The sequence below is a fragment of the Rhinoderma darwinii genome, chromosome 1 (assembly GCF_050947455.1).
Source record: "Rhinoderma darwinii isolate aRhiDar2 chromosome 1, aRhiDar2.hap1, whole genome shotgun sequence".
Taxonomy (NCBI): Eukaryota; Metazoa; Chordata; class Amphibia; order Anura; family Rhinodermatidae; genus Rhinoderma; species Rhinoderma darwinii.
The window spans coordinates 185,832,999-185,847,917 of NC_134687.1; positions in this window are offsets into that span (position 1 = coordinate 185,832,999).

Below are 14,919 nucleotides of genomic sequence, written 5' to 3' on the forward strand. Positions count from 1 at the left end.
TGCAGAAATAATTTAAAAAAAAGCTAATACTCCCAGTCGTAGTCCCTCTCTCTCTCTGAGCGTAGCCTGGCCTCCTGCGATGACGCTGTAGTCCATGTGACCGCTGCAGGGTTTGATTGGCTGCAGCTGTCACATGGGATGCATCTTCATCCCTGGAGGATGGGCAACGCTCAGAACAGAATACGCATCGCTATGACTACAGCCGGGTGTATTACATTTTTTTTTTCTCATTTGAGATTAACGATAAGCAAAGTTTTTATAATTGATCTTCCCCTTTGTTAACACTGACCAAATATCATTATAATTGGTCAGAAACTAGCGAATCATGATGATAATTGGCTAAACTAAGTAGGCCTTTAATGGAGGTGTATTCAGGGTTAGTGCCTAGTGCAGCGTGAGTTGTAAATACGGCCCTGCTAAAGACGCAGATACTATAGCAGTGCAGGGAGCTATCTCCCTGCTCTGTGATCTACTAGGCTGGTGGTTCCCAACATGAGGTTCCCATGAGAACCCTCCAGGGGTGCCGCGACACTCCTCTGGACAACTGCCACGGACGTGCTTTCTCTCCTCCTCCTCATAGCGCGAAGTGGATGTGAGGAGGAGGAGATTTTTTTGCAGAACCCCTGTACATAGCACCCCCCGACTAAATGGACAGAGACGTCAGGGGCTTCTCCTGGAGTGGAATCCCCGGTCACAGCGTCGGGAACGCTGTGGACAGGGATTCCGCTTCAGGAGTTAGTTGCCCCTGATGTCACTGTTCATATATGGACAGAGACATTAAGCACTCCGTCAAGGAGCGGAATACCGAGCCACAGGAAGCTACAGTGGCGCTATCTACAGGAAGGGAGTGCTGTGTGGCACTACCTACAAGGGGGTGTGTGGCACCACAAGGGATCTGTGTGGCACTACCTACAAGGGGGCTGTGCGGTAAGGGGGGGGATTTGTGGCACAACTTACTAGGGATGCACAATGCATCGAAACTTCGATACTGTTTCGATACTGTGCATCCCCAAATGGTTCAATACCGTTACTTCATGTATTTCGATACTAAGCTGTGCAGCCGCACAGCTAAGTATAGTAATACATGATGTATGAGAGCGGGGCTGCGGCTGTGTAATACAGCCATTGCCCTGCTCCTGAGTCCTGACAAGTGCGCGCCGTCAGGATGATGCGATGCGGCCAGCGGTGCACTAATGAGCGGCGGCACTGAAGACAGAATATGGCGGACGCACTTCAAAACACCCCCGTGTTCTGTCTTCGGTGTCTGCGCCGCCGCTCATTAGTGCACGCCGGCCGCATCTCCTCATGCTGACCGTGCGTGCACTTAATGTCAGGAGCGGGACAATGACTATTACACATCCGCAGCCCCACTCTATAACGGCGGAGATCAGAGAAACCTCTCATCTCCGCCGCTATTCTCCTGAATTCTGCGATGAAAGCTGACTGCAGCATTCAGGGGAAAGTGAGGAGGGGGGATGCCCCTGGATCGCGTCACAGGGAATTCCTGTGACGCGATCGAGGGCCATACCATATATGGGCAGACAGCCCAGGGTCTATTGAAGGACCCCAGGCCTGTCTTACCATATTTCCTGTTGTTAGGGCATACTTAGGTATGTCCTAACAACTGCCTGTGTACTATACATACACAGGATAATGTACTGGCATATATCTGATATATGCCAGTATATTAAAGTTTAAAAATAAAGTAAAAACATAAAGTAATATTAAATTTAAAAAAATACACATGCACCTTTTTTTTACAATGAACATTAAAATAAGTCTCAATACATAAAATATACACATATTCGGTATTGGTGCGGCCGTAATAACCTGCACAACAATTTTATTTCCGTCATTTATGATGAGTACGCTGTAAAAAAAACAAAAAACAAACTTCTTTCACTTATTAATGTGAGGCACAAGGTGTGATGAATTTAACCTCCATGTGCCTCACATTAATAGTAATTAACCCCATCATGTACCTCACACATTAACCCATTATGACTGAGAAACATGGGGTTAATTACTATTAATGTGAGGCAAATGGAGGTTAAATTCAGCATCACACCTCACGCCTCACATCAGAAAATGGAAGAACTTTTTTTTTTTTATATTACTGTTGGCAAAGTATCGCTTTGGTATTGAAATCGCAAATACTACACAAAGTATCGGTATCGAAGTCCAAATTCAGGTATCGTGACATCCGTACTACCTACAAAGGGGCTGTGTGACACGACCTACAGGGGGCTGTGTGGCACAACCTACAGGGGGCTGTGTGGCACGACCTACAAGAGGGCTGTGTGGCACTACCTACAAGGGGGCCTTGTGGCATTACCTACAGGGGGCTGTGTGGCACTACCTACAAGGGGCCTGTGCAGCAAGGGGGGATTTGTGGCACGACCTACAAGGGGGCTGTGTGGCACGACCTACAGGGGGCTGTGTGGCACGACCTACAGGGGGCTGTGAGGCGCGACCTACAGGGGGTTGTGTGGCACGACCTACAGGGGGCTGTGTGGCATGACCTTCAGGGGGCTGTGTGGCACGACCTACAGGGGCTGTGTGGCATGACCTACAGGGGGCTGTTGTGACACGACCTACAGGGGGCTGTGTGGCACGACCTACAGGGGGCTGTGTGGCATGACCTACAGGGGGCTGTGTGGCACGACCTACAGGGGGCTGTGTGGCATGACCTACAAGAGGGCTGTGTGGCACTACCTACAAGGGGGCCTTGTGGCATTACCTACAGGGGGCTGTGTGGCACTACCTACAAGACGGCTGTGTGGCACGACCTACTAGAAGGCTGTGTGGCACGACCTACAAGGGGGCTGTGTGACACTATCTACAGGGGGCATCTTTGAGTGGCACTACCTTCAAGGGGGCTGTGTGGCACTATCTACAGGGGCATCTGAGTGGCGGGCTGATGGTAATTTTCCTGTGAGTGGGGGCTGATGGTCGTTTTACTGTGAGTGGAGGGGATGATGGTCGTTTTACTGTGAGTGGGGGGCTAATGGTCATTTTACTGAGAGTGGAGGGGCTGATGGTCATTTTACTGTGAGTGGAGGGGCTGATGGTCATTTTACTGTGAGTGGAAGGGCTGATGGTCATTTTACTGTGAGTGGCGGGCTGATGGTTATTTCACTGTGAGTGGGGAGGGGCTGATGGTCTTCAAGTGGTTTCCACCTCTGACCTCCAATTGAAATGAATAGTAGGAAGAAAATAGCTGTGGCGCTCGTTTGGAGCTTTTTATGCTGCGTCTCTTGCATTCGCTTCAACGGCTTAAAAAAAAAAACGCAAAAAAACCCCCATCAAATAACGCTGTCAATTCAAAAGCAGATTTTTTCTCTGCCTTACAAAAAACGCTGTGTGAACATACCCTAAGAATGTAGTGCTTATTTTTAGCTATTTTCTGTCTTTCTCTAAACAATTTTTGGTAGGGGGGCCCTGAGGAATTTTTTTTTTCCAGGGGTGCCTCAAGTCCGAAAAGGTTGGGAAACTCTGTACCAGGCTACAGAGGCGCCTGAAGCCTATTAGGCACAGGGACAGGATCCCTGCGCAGTCGGCGTGATGACATCTCTGGATCAAGCCGGCCTACGCAAGGATCCTGTCATCGGCATTGTGGATCAGCTCCATTCGTCGTGGGAACGGGGCCTAGATGAGTAAAAAAAATTTGTTTGGGGGGCACTGTCTACAAAGGAGAGGTGGGGGCTGTATGGCACCGTCTACAAAGGAGAGGTGGGGGCTGTATGGCACCGTCTACAAAGGAGAGGTGGGGGCTGTATGGCACCATCTACAAGGAGGTGGGGCTGTATCGCACCATCTACAAGGAGGTGGGGCTGTATGGCACTGTCTACAAGGAGGTGGGGGGCTGTATGGTACTGTCTACAAGGAGGTGAGGGCAGTATGGCACTGTCTACAAGGGGGATGTGGGGGCTGTATGTCACTCTCTACAAGGGGGAGGTGGGTGCTGTATGACACTGTCTACAAAGGGGTGGTGGGGGCTGTATGACATTGTCTACAAGGGGGAGGTGGGGGGCACTGTGTACAAGAGGGATGTGAGGCTGTATGACACTCTGCAAGGGGGAGGTGGGGGCTGTATGGCACTGTCTACAAGGAGGAGGTGGGGGATTATGGCACTGTCTACAGGGAGGCTGTACGGCACAATCTACAGGGGGCACTTTCTACAAGGGGGGCTGTGGGGGCATTATACTCTGTGGAGGCCACTAAGCGGACATCATACTGTGTAGGGGCACTACAGGGGGCAAAATAATGTGTGTGGCACTTAGGGGGCATAACACTGTGTGGGCACAATTAGAGGACAAAATACTGTGTCCTTGAAGGCGTTATAATATATTATATTATTATACTGTGTGTGGGGCGCTAAAAGGGCATTACACTGTGTGTGGGCACTATATAGAGCATTATACTGTGGGGAGGGATTATGCTTTTTTATGGGGCATTTTTTCTAATGGCGTGGGGAGCCGAAAGATAATTTTGCACGGGGCGCCATCTACTCTAAGGCCGGCCCTGTATACCACTATAGGAATACAGACAGCCAAACACAGGTACAGTATACAGATCTAGAAGTCACCAAATTGACTGCCAGGATGCTACATCAATAGCTATTTGTATAACGTGCCTTTTTTTATTCAAAGTGTATGAGCAGCGAGCTATGCAAATAGCATAGTTGTACTACAGTACCCCGTAGCGCGACACGGCAGTCAAGTTGGCGACTGCAATATATACAACACAAAACAGGCCAATACAGAGTTCTGTCTAAAGAACTATTTATACCCAGTACTGTAACTATACAAGTGGGCATCCTCTACGTCTAGAGGAAATAAGGTTTCTAACTTTCTACACAAACATAGAAGTTGATTCTTTACTGTAAGAGGAGTGAGACTATGGAATTCTCAGCCAGAGGAAATTGTTATGGTTCATTCACTAAAACAGATCAAAATAGCCTAGATGCCTTTCTTGAGTGTAATAATATTACTGTCATGCCCATGGCTGCGGGCTGTCAGGCTCACTCACCTCCTGACGGCCGCAGTCATGGATCTTCCACTACTCTCAGCCGGGTCCCGTAGGGTGCACACGCGCGCTTGTGCCCTCTCTTAAAGGGCCAGCGTGCGCACCTGAGTTAAACTGCCAAATTAGCCCATGAGCACCCTGGACTATAAGAGGGGCCCAGCCCCTTCCTGCCTTGCCTGAGCTTTGTTGTTGTTGTTACCCTAGTTTGTCTTTGCAAATGTTCTCCTAGTGTCTTCCAGTTCCCAGTGTTTCCCGTTCCTACTACCTGTAACCTCTATCCCGTGCTATCCTGGTCAAGTGCCGTATTGAGTTGGAGTCGTGCTGTGTGCCACGCCTGTCCTGTTACACCACGCTTGGTGTCCGCCTGCTGCCAAAGTCCTTTCCGTGCCCGCCTCGTATTACATTGGTACTCTCCCCTAAAAGTGTTGCTCTTAGAGTAGAACACATCTGTAACATGGCTTCTGATTGAGTATGGCCCCATACAATTTTACCGGAGCTTGTATAGAGCCATAATACGACAAGGTGCATGGGGCCTAAGGGTAAGTAAAGATATATGCTGAGTTTGCATTAACTCACTATGGCCACTTTCAGAGGGCCATAATACAAGAGGATTTTATTGTCCGTGTTATGCCGACAATAGCCTCCCTTGGTTAATCTGAGCTGAACTTAGATCACCATAGGGTTCTAGACTCAAAGGCTCAGTTCAAACTACAGTTTAAGCAAAAAAATTCGTTCTTTTTTTGGGTGAAATGAAGAGTAGATCCCAAATGGAAAAAAAAGCTTAATTGAAAAAGTTATACTTCTTAATTCTTCATTTTGGCAAACAAAACCATATCTCCAATAGGGGATGTCATAAGCCTAGTTATAGTGATTTTTACGAAACATTTCATAAACTGTTTAGAGGTGACTTTTTGTTTTTTGGTTGATAATACTCTGTAAAAATGTATCACAAAACCACATTTAAATGATAGAATATACAATATGAACGATATGTGAACCAAATAATATATGAGCTGAACAATGACTATCATGTGCCAGACGTTTCATTTTACCAATCAGAACTCTAGACCATTCTTTAATTGATTTAATAATGATTTAGAGCAGGGGTGTCAAACTCATTTTCACCGAGGGCCACATCAGCCTTATGATTGCCTTCAGAGAGCCTACAGTATAAATGTAACAGCTCGCTTAACTGTTAAGGAGTAGTTACATTTATATTCATCCACAGTGCCCCAGATGGTAATAATGATCCCTCAGTGCTCGACACAATAAAAGTACCCCCTCAGTAGCCGTGCCCCCACACAGTAATAGTGCCCCAGTTGAGCCCCCTGTATATAGCAACATACACACATCCCCTGTAGGTAGCCCAACATACACAGCCCTCTGTAGATAGCCCAACTGTAGCGCCAATGGCCGCGGGCCGTCGGGTTCACTCACCTCCCGACGCCCGCAGCCATGGATCTGTGAGCGCTGGCCTCCGTCTCCCTCCTAGGAGATGCCAGTGCTCGCTTCCGCTCCGTCCGGCCGGGTCCCGTAGGGTGCGCGCGCACGCTCGCGCCCGCTCTTAAAGGGCCAGCGCGCGCACATGGAATCAATGATTATTAACCCACGTGATTCCCTGCTCTATAAGAATGCCCCAGCCCTTCTGATCCTTGCCTGAGCGTTGTTAGTCTTTCCCTGTCTGTCTCGCAAATGGTCCCTTAGTGTCTCCCGTTCCTGCTGTTACCCGTGCCCTGTTACCGTTCCTGTATTCCGCATTCTTCCTGTGCCTACCCGTGTTCAAGTGTCATCTGCCACGTCAAGTGCCATCTGCCACGTCAAGTGCCATCTGCCACGTCAAGTGCCATCTGCCACGTCAAGTGTCATCTGCCACGTCAAGTGCCATCTGCGACGTCAAGTACCATCGGCTCATCGGATACTGCCCGCCACGTCTGGCACCACTTTCCGCACCTGTCTCCATCTGTGCTGAGGCCACAGTCACCATCCGGACTATTACAGGTACCTAAACATTACTGTCTGCTATCTACTTTCACATAGACTGTGACCTGGTCAGCTGCCTCCCCGCTACGGCAGAGCGGCCTAGTGGGTCCACAAACCCAGTGCCTGTGACACCAACACAGACAGCCCCCTCTAGATAGCACCAAACACCCCCTCTTGTAGATAGTGCCACAAAGCCCCCTCTTGTACAGAGTGCCACACAGCCCCCCCTTGTACAGATTGTCACACAACCCCCCTTGTAAAGAGTGCCACATAGCCCCCGGTAGATAGCACCACACACAGCCCCCCTTGTATAGAGTGGCACACACAGCCCCCCCTTGTACAGAGTGGTACACACAGCCCTCCTTGTACAGAGTGCCACACAGCCCCCCACACAGCCCTCCTTGTACAGAGTGCCACACAGCCCCCTGTACAGAGTGCCACATAGCCCCCTGCAGATAGCACCACACACAGCCCCCCTTGTATAGAGTGCCACACACAGCCCCCGCTTGTACTGAGTGTCCCACTCCTCCCCTTGTAAAGAGTGCCACACACAGCCCCACTTGTACAGAGTGCAACACACAGCCCCCCTTGTACAGAGTGCCACGGACAGCTCCCCTTGTACAGAGTACCACACACAGCCCCCCTTGTACGGAGTGTCACACAGCCCCCCTTGTACAGAGTGCCTCACAGCCCACCATGTACAGAGTGCCACACAGCCCCCCCTGTACAGAGTGCCACACAGCCCCCGCCCTTGTAGAGAGTGCCACACAGCCCCCCTTGTAGAGAGTGCCACACAGCCCCCCTGTAGATAGTGCCACACAGCCCCCCTTGTAGAGAGTGACACACAGTCTGCCCCTTGTAGATAGCCCCACACATAGGGCCCAGACTGCTCCAGGCCACATAGGCCCCAGAGTGGAGAGCGCTCTGCCTGATATGACTCACATTTAGCAGGTCACGCGGTGGCGGTCTGAGTGAGGTTGGTGCTGGCCCGGGAATGTACCAGTCCAGTCACCTGACCTGAGTCAATCACCTGACCTCATGTCACTGACGTGAGGTCGGGTGACTCAGGTCAGATGACTGGAGTGGTCCACTCCCGGCACTGTCCTCACTTACTAACTTGGCCGCGGCCTGCATATTTTCAGATTGAAAATATGCCCGCGGCCGCCTACTCTTCCCTTTTGCACTGCGCGTGTCTTTTTTGGCACAAGCACAGTGCATTGTCGGTGCTTTTTTCAGGCATGCCAGTACTGTTTTATTAGTTTTTATTTTTATTTTATTCTAACATGTGATCAATTTAAAGTTTTATCTAAATGGAAAAGAGAGTAGAACGTTCCTTACCGAACGGACGGGGAACCAAGAACCACATAAAGCAGATACAGGAGCTCCACAAGAAGGAGTATATGTTTTGCAAAATATACTTGATATCACCTTTCACCGGAGAATTTGGTGTTTACCGGTGCTAACTGCTAGGGCTAGCACACTGTACGATACGAAGTTCAAAATACGAGTTGTGCCGATGAGTTCGCACAAACTCAAAGGTTGAGTAAACAATTCACTAGTTATACTCACTCACGGTGATGAGCTGTTTTTCTCCAATTACAAACTGTCCAAACAATATTACCTTAGAGCAGCGCCTGTTCTTTTTTTTTTTTTTTTTCCCTCCCCTCCACTTCCCCTCTCCCTTCCCTGTTTTTTCAAGGATTCTTAATAGTGTTTAATGCTAAGCTGCCCTCAGGTTGTACTGGCCAGCATAATGAGGGAATACAGTTCTACTGCCAATTGTAAAGAAACTTATGGAGGCACAATAACAAGAAAAGTAGAAATATGATCATAATTAACTTTTCATTATACGTTAGTGAGATATTCCACTGTAATGGACAATACAAATGAAGATTCATGGGGCATAATTATGTTCATCGAAAAGACAATACATTGTGTAAAAAACAGTTTTAAAGCATATTCATCATGTAGAATGATCTCTTGAGTTTAAGCATCTATTAGATTCCTTGACAAAACTAACCTGATGGGTGCTACAGTGCCCACTAAATGACTCCATAAACTCTTGTTTGGGGAGCTGCATGGGTTCATGGCTGGTTGACCAGGAGGGAGCAAGTCACCTGCACTGCAACTTCTCTGTTGCTAAAATGCCAAGACACAGGCTGCAAGATTTCTCTTGTGAGTTTGGGGGTCTGGTAAGTAATTGTAATATTGCCCCCGCTAGATTAGTTTTATCTAATAGATGTTATAAATTAAGGAGGCCTGTCTGTCCATGAAACATTCTTTTTAACCGCTGGTACATTAAATATATAAATTCAATATTTTGAAAGAAAGAAACATTAATGTGTAGTGATGGATCTATTCACACTTGGCAGTATATTATATGTCAATGTGTGTATGCTGCCAATACGGAAATATAAAGGAGAAAAATAGACTTTTCGTTAAAAAAATGTCAGACATATATCTTATACACTTCAAAATCAAAACACATGTTTTCAATTCTTCATGTCCACAGCCATGGCTATTCGAAAAGTGTTTGTGTGGAGTGCACTAATGTTGGGAGCCAAGAGGTGCCTTACCTCCCAGGCCCCTTTCTTAGTTATTGGGTAGAGTATTTATAAAGCACACTGCTTGATCATAGGGGCAACTATGTGGTTACTAAATCATAGCTGCATGGCCATTGCTATCCCTTGTCCTGCACTTTATGATCAATGTGAACAGTGTACAGAAGAAAGAAGCGCTCAGCCTTCTGTCACAGGCAACTAGGACAACTCTAAATCTCTACACTAGCCATACCATCAAGGACAGCAACAACCTCTTAACAACCCCAAGGTTATTACTATTAATCTCTACACCCCCCCCCCCCATAGAACACCATGACACTATATTAATCCCTAAGCCACCCTAGGCCCCCAGTAATATTACCATTAACCACTAAGCAACCATGGAAATATGTTCTGAAACCTTTTTTTGCCAATAGAGTTCCCCAACACAAACCTGAAGCCTTTTAGTTTTTATCTCCCAAGTTTTGGTGATTGTGTGCCACGGTTTCCACATATTTTCTGGTTTCACAGCCCATTTAATGCAATATCTATTTAATTGTGAATTGTAAGGCTGGTCATACATATTAGATGGCTGTCAGCCGAAAGCTCATTCAGCCATCAGCTATTTCTCCCGATCCGCCAATATCGTGCATTTATACTGAATGGGGAAACTAAGCCGCTGTCAGACACCTCTAACGTTGGCTCATCTGCCCTAAGAACAAAATGATCGCGCATATTGAAATCCAACTGCCCGATGCTTCTCTCTCCCAACATCTGCAGTTGGGGGAGTGTCTGGAGGTCCTCATACACATTAAATGGTTTGCCGATCCTGCCGAAATAATCAAAAATGGCTGACATTAATATAATGTTTTCAATCATGTTTTACTGCTCTGTTCTTTATACAGAAGTTTTTTTTCTTGCACCTTTCATTGTACGCTTTACATAGAAACGTAGATGGGTAGATAGATAGATAGATAGATAGATAGATAGATAGATAGATAGATAGATAGATAGATAGATAGATAGATAGATAGATAGATAGATAGATAGATAGATAGGAGATAGATAGATAGATATGAGAGAGATAGAGAGAGATAGATGATAGATAGATAGATAGATAGATAGATAGATAGATAGATAGATAGATAGATAGATAGATAGATAGATAGATAGATAGATAGATAGATAGATAGATAGATAGATAGATATGAGATAGATAGATAGATAGATAGATAGATAGATAGATAGATAGATAGATAGATAGATAGATAGATAGATAGATAGATAGATAGATAGATAGATAGATAGATAGATAGATAGATAGATCAAGGGACATTATAATTGAACTGGAAGAAAAAGCCCTTTACTAAGCAACACATTTTAAATAATGTTTTTATGACTCATAACATGTTTTCAAGAGAGTTTGAGATCTTGCATAGAAGGTTGCCATGGTAATGTTACTTGTGTTGGCTTTTAGGTTTTTATTTATTTCGAGCATTTTTATTTTAATCAGTGGTGAGCACAAGAACTGTTCCTCAGTGCTCATAGTTATTTTGTATCTTGTTAGTGGTGATTTCTTGATTTTCTTTGCTGCAGTATTATTGTTGTAGACATGGAGCATAATGTTAATTAGATAGAAACTTTTTGCACGCTGTGATACTGTTGGTAATTTTGCTGTAGCGATCCGTCTCCAAAAACTGCTGAAAGACTCCTGTAAATTATGTTTCCCTTTCCCTACATCCTGCCGAATTAGATGCATTTACTGTGAAATCCAACCTGTCAAACATTAAACATTAAGCTGAAAAGTTCTATATTTTTAATGCTCAGCAAGTCTCCGTATACGTGAGCTTATTATGGATTCGAGCAGGAGCTGTATATTTAGTATCAAGGACGAGACTGGATCCCATACTGTGAGATCAGGAAAGCCTTTCCCAGAAGAAAATTGTAAGGGAACGTTCTCAGCCTCCACTGGGCAATCATGCCAATATCTTTTAGGGCTTGAACATGAGAAATTCAAGCATTATTTTTCAATGCGGCATGATTTAGACAACTTAAAGAGGAGCTCCAAACACTCTTTGCTAAGTATTAGAAAATTGCTTTTAGAGGGGTCTAATCCATTTTTACTAGCAATTAAGCTGTTTCGGAACTGGAGCTTTGTAAATTTATTGAACTGGCAGCTGCGGGGATTTATTATTCCTCCCATTTATAATAATTATTAAAAAAAGGTTAATGTATTTATGTTCTGTTGCTTATATAGTTTGAACATATTTTGCAGCGCTGTACAGAAATTGTCATTACTCATAGCCTCTGTCCCCAGTGGGGGTCACAATCTAATAGGGCCAATTTCATAGGAATCCATTTGATTAATCAGTATGTTTCTTAGTTGAATTAGGAAACAGTGCTAACCACTGAACCACCATGCTAGACACATGATTTGGCAGCAGTTATAGGGAGTACCGTACCTGCAGCGTGTATGCCATTATTTGAGAATCAGATGGGCATCAGAGGAAGCCGGAAGGGCGAAACCCAGGGTCGGGCGAGAGTGTTTGGCGCACTGCCTAGAAATTTTAAAGATTTTTACTTACCTTGATGCTTTTATTTCTTGTTACTTCTGTGAGTATGGATTAAACTTGGCGTGGAGCAATCTTTTTTCAGAGGGTGTTGCACTATGTGTCTTTATTTTTCCATCTATAAGGGCAAAGCCCCACGTGGCGGAATTGCTCTGGAATTCCGCTGCGGACACTCCGCAGCGTTAATCCGCAGCAGACCCGTTTCTCCATTGCCTTCCACTGCTTTTTAGTAGTGTTCGTTTAGACGATGCGGAAAATTCCGCTGCGGAGCATAGGCTGCGGTGCGGAATTTGGTGTCCGCAGCATACAATGGATGTTGCGGACCTGTGGCGGACTGGTTGCGGACTCATTGCGGAAGTTCTCCATTGACTTCAATGGAGATTTTAAATTCCGCAATGAAGTCCACAGATGTCATGTACATGTTATGTGTGCTGCGGAGCGTATTGGTTTTTTAACATGAAATGTCTTCATTCTGACTGGACCTATGTATTTCTAGGTCTACAGCTAGACTGAGGAAGTCAACGGGGCTCCCGTAATTGCGGGTGACTATGTGTGTGCACCCATAATTACGGGTGACTATGTGTGTGCACCCATAATTACGGGTGACTATGTGTGTGCACCCGTAATTACGGGAGCGTTGCTAGGCGACGTCAGTAAATAGTCACTGTCCAGTGTGCTGAAAGAGTTAAGCAATCGGCAGTAACTGTTTCTGCACCCTGGACAGTGACTTCCGATCACAATATACAGCAACCTGTAAAAAAAAAAGAAGTTCATACTTACCGAGAACTCCCTGCTTGTTTCTCCAGTCCGGCTTCCCAGGATGACGTTTCAGTCTAAGTGACGGCTGCAGCCAATCACAGGCTGCAGCGGTCACATGGACTGCCGCATCATCCAGGGAGGTCGGGCTGGATGCCGAAAGAGGGACGCGCCACCAAGACAACGGCCGGTAAGTATGAAATTCTAGGGAAAGGGCTGTCCTTTCTCTCTATCCTGCACTGATAGAGAGGAGGGAAGTACTTTCACCTCAATACGCAACGGCCAGTTGCGGAAGAAATACGCCACGTAGAGCCATGCCCTTAGAGACATAAGATCCTTTTCCTACCAGGAGTTCTTTGAATGTGGAGAGAGACTAAAAGGAGCTTGGTGGAACTACAAGGATAAGAATCTCCATCCACACCCTCATTGGATTGTGGATTGTCCACTGCATTTTTCTGGGAGAGAGTCCATACTGAATGATATTGGACTGTTACCAGCACCGTCTGAGCGATAAACTTAACTGTACTTTATATATTCATGACCAGGGCTGTGTTTCTACAGCCCTGGCTCATGAGACATTATGTGTATTATATATACATATATATATATATATATATAAATATATATATATATATATATATATACATACATATATATATACATATATATATATATATATATATATATATATATATATATATATATATATATATATACACTACCGTTCAAAAGTTTGGGGTCACCCAGACAATTTTGTGTTTTCCATGAAAACTCACACTTATATTTATCAAATGAGTTGCAAAATGACTAGAAAATATAGTCAAGACATTGACAAGGTTAGAAATAATGATTTTTATTTGAAATAATAATTTTCTCCTTCAAACTTTGCTTTCGTCAAAGAATGCTCCATTTGCAGCAATTACAGCATTGCAGACCTTTGGCATTCTAGCTGTTAATTTGCTGAGGTAATCGGGAGAAATTTCACCCATGCTTCCATAAGCCCCTCCCACAAGTTGGATTGGCTTGATGGGCACTTCTTGCGTACCATACGGTCAAGCTGCTCCCACAACAGCTCTATGGGGTTGAGATCTGGTGACTGCGCTGGCCACTCCATTACAGATAGAATACCAGCTGCCTGCTTCTTCCCTAAATAGTTCTTGCATAATTTGGAGGTGTGCTTTGGGTCATTGTCCTGTTGTAGGATGAAATTGGCTTCAATCAAGCGCTGTCCACAGGGTATGGCATGGCGTTTCAAAATGGAGTGATAGCCTTCCTTATTCAAAGTCCCTTTTACCTTGTACAAATCTCCCACTCAAGTGACCCTAAACTTTTGAACGGTAGTGTATATATATATGTATATACATACATAAATAGGGACAATTCCCTTTACACCCTGGTACTTGATTTTATATACCTGTGGTAATGAGACTTAATGAAACACTTGAATTCAATGATTAACCCCTTAATAACCAGCCTATTTTAGACCTTAATGACTAAGCTATTTTTTACATTTTTCCATCATCGCATTCCAAGAGCTATAACTTTTTTATTTTTGCGTCGACATAGCTGTAAAAGGTCTTGTTTTTTGCGGGACAAGTTGTATTTTTTAATAGCACCATTTTTAGGTATATATTATTTATTGATTAACTTTTGTGGGGGGGGGGGAGAAAAAAATCTGAAATTTTGCCACGCTTTTTTGCGTCCTAAATCTACGCCGTTTACCGTGTGGTATAAATAACACAATATGTTTATTCAGCGGGTTGTTACGATTGCAACGATACCAAATTTGTATAGTTTTTGTATGTTTTACTACTTTTACACAGTAAAAACGCTTTTTTTTCAAAATTATTTGTTTTTGTGTCTCCATATTTGAAGAGCGGTAACGTTTTTATTTTTTTGACGATGCAGTTGTATGGGGGCTCTTTTTTTTTGCTGGAAGACTTGTAGTTTTTATTGGTACCATTTGAGAGTAGATGCGACTTTTTGATCACTTTTTATCACATTTTTTTTAAAGTCAGGATTCACAGAAAACAGCAATTTTTCCG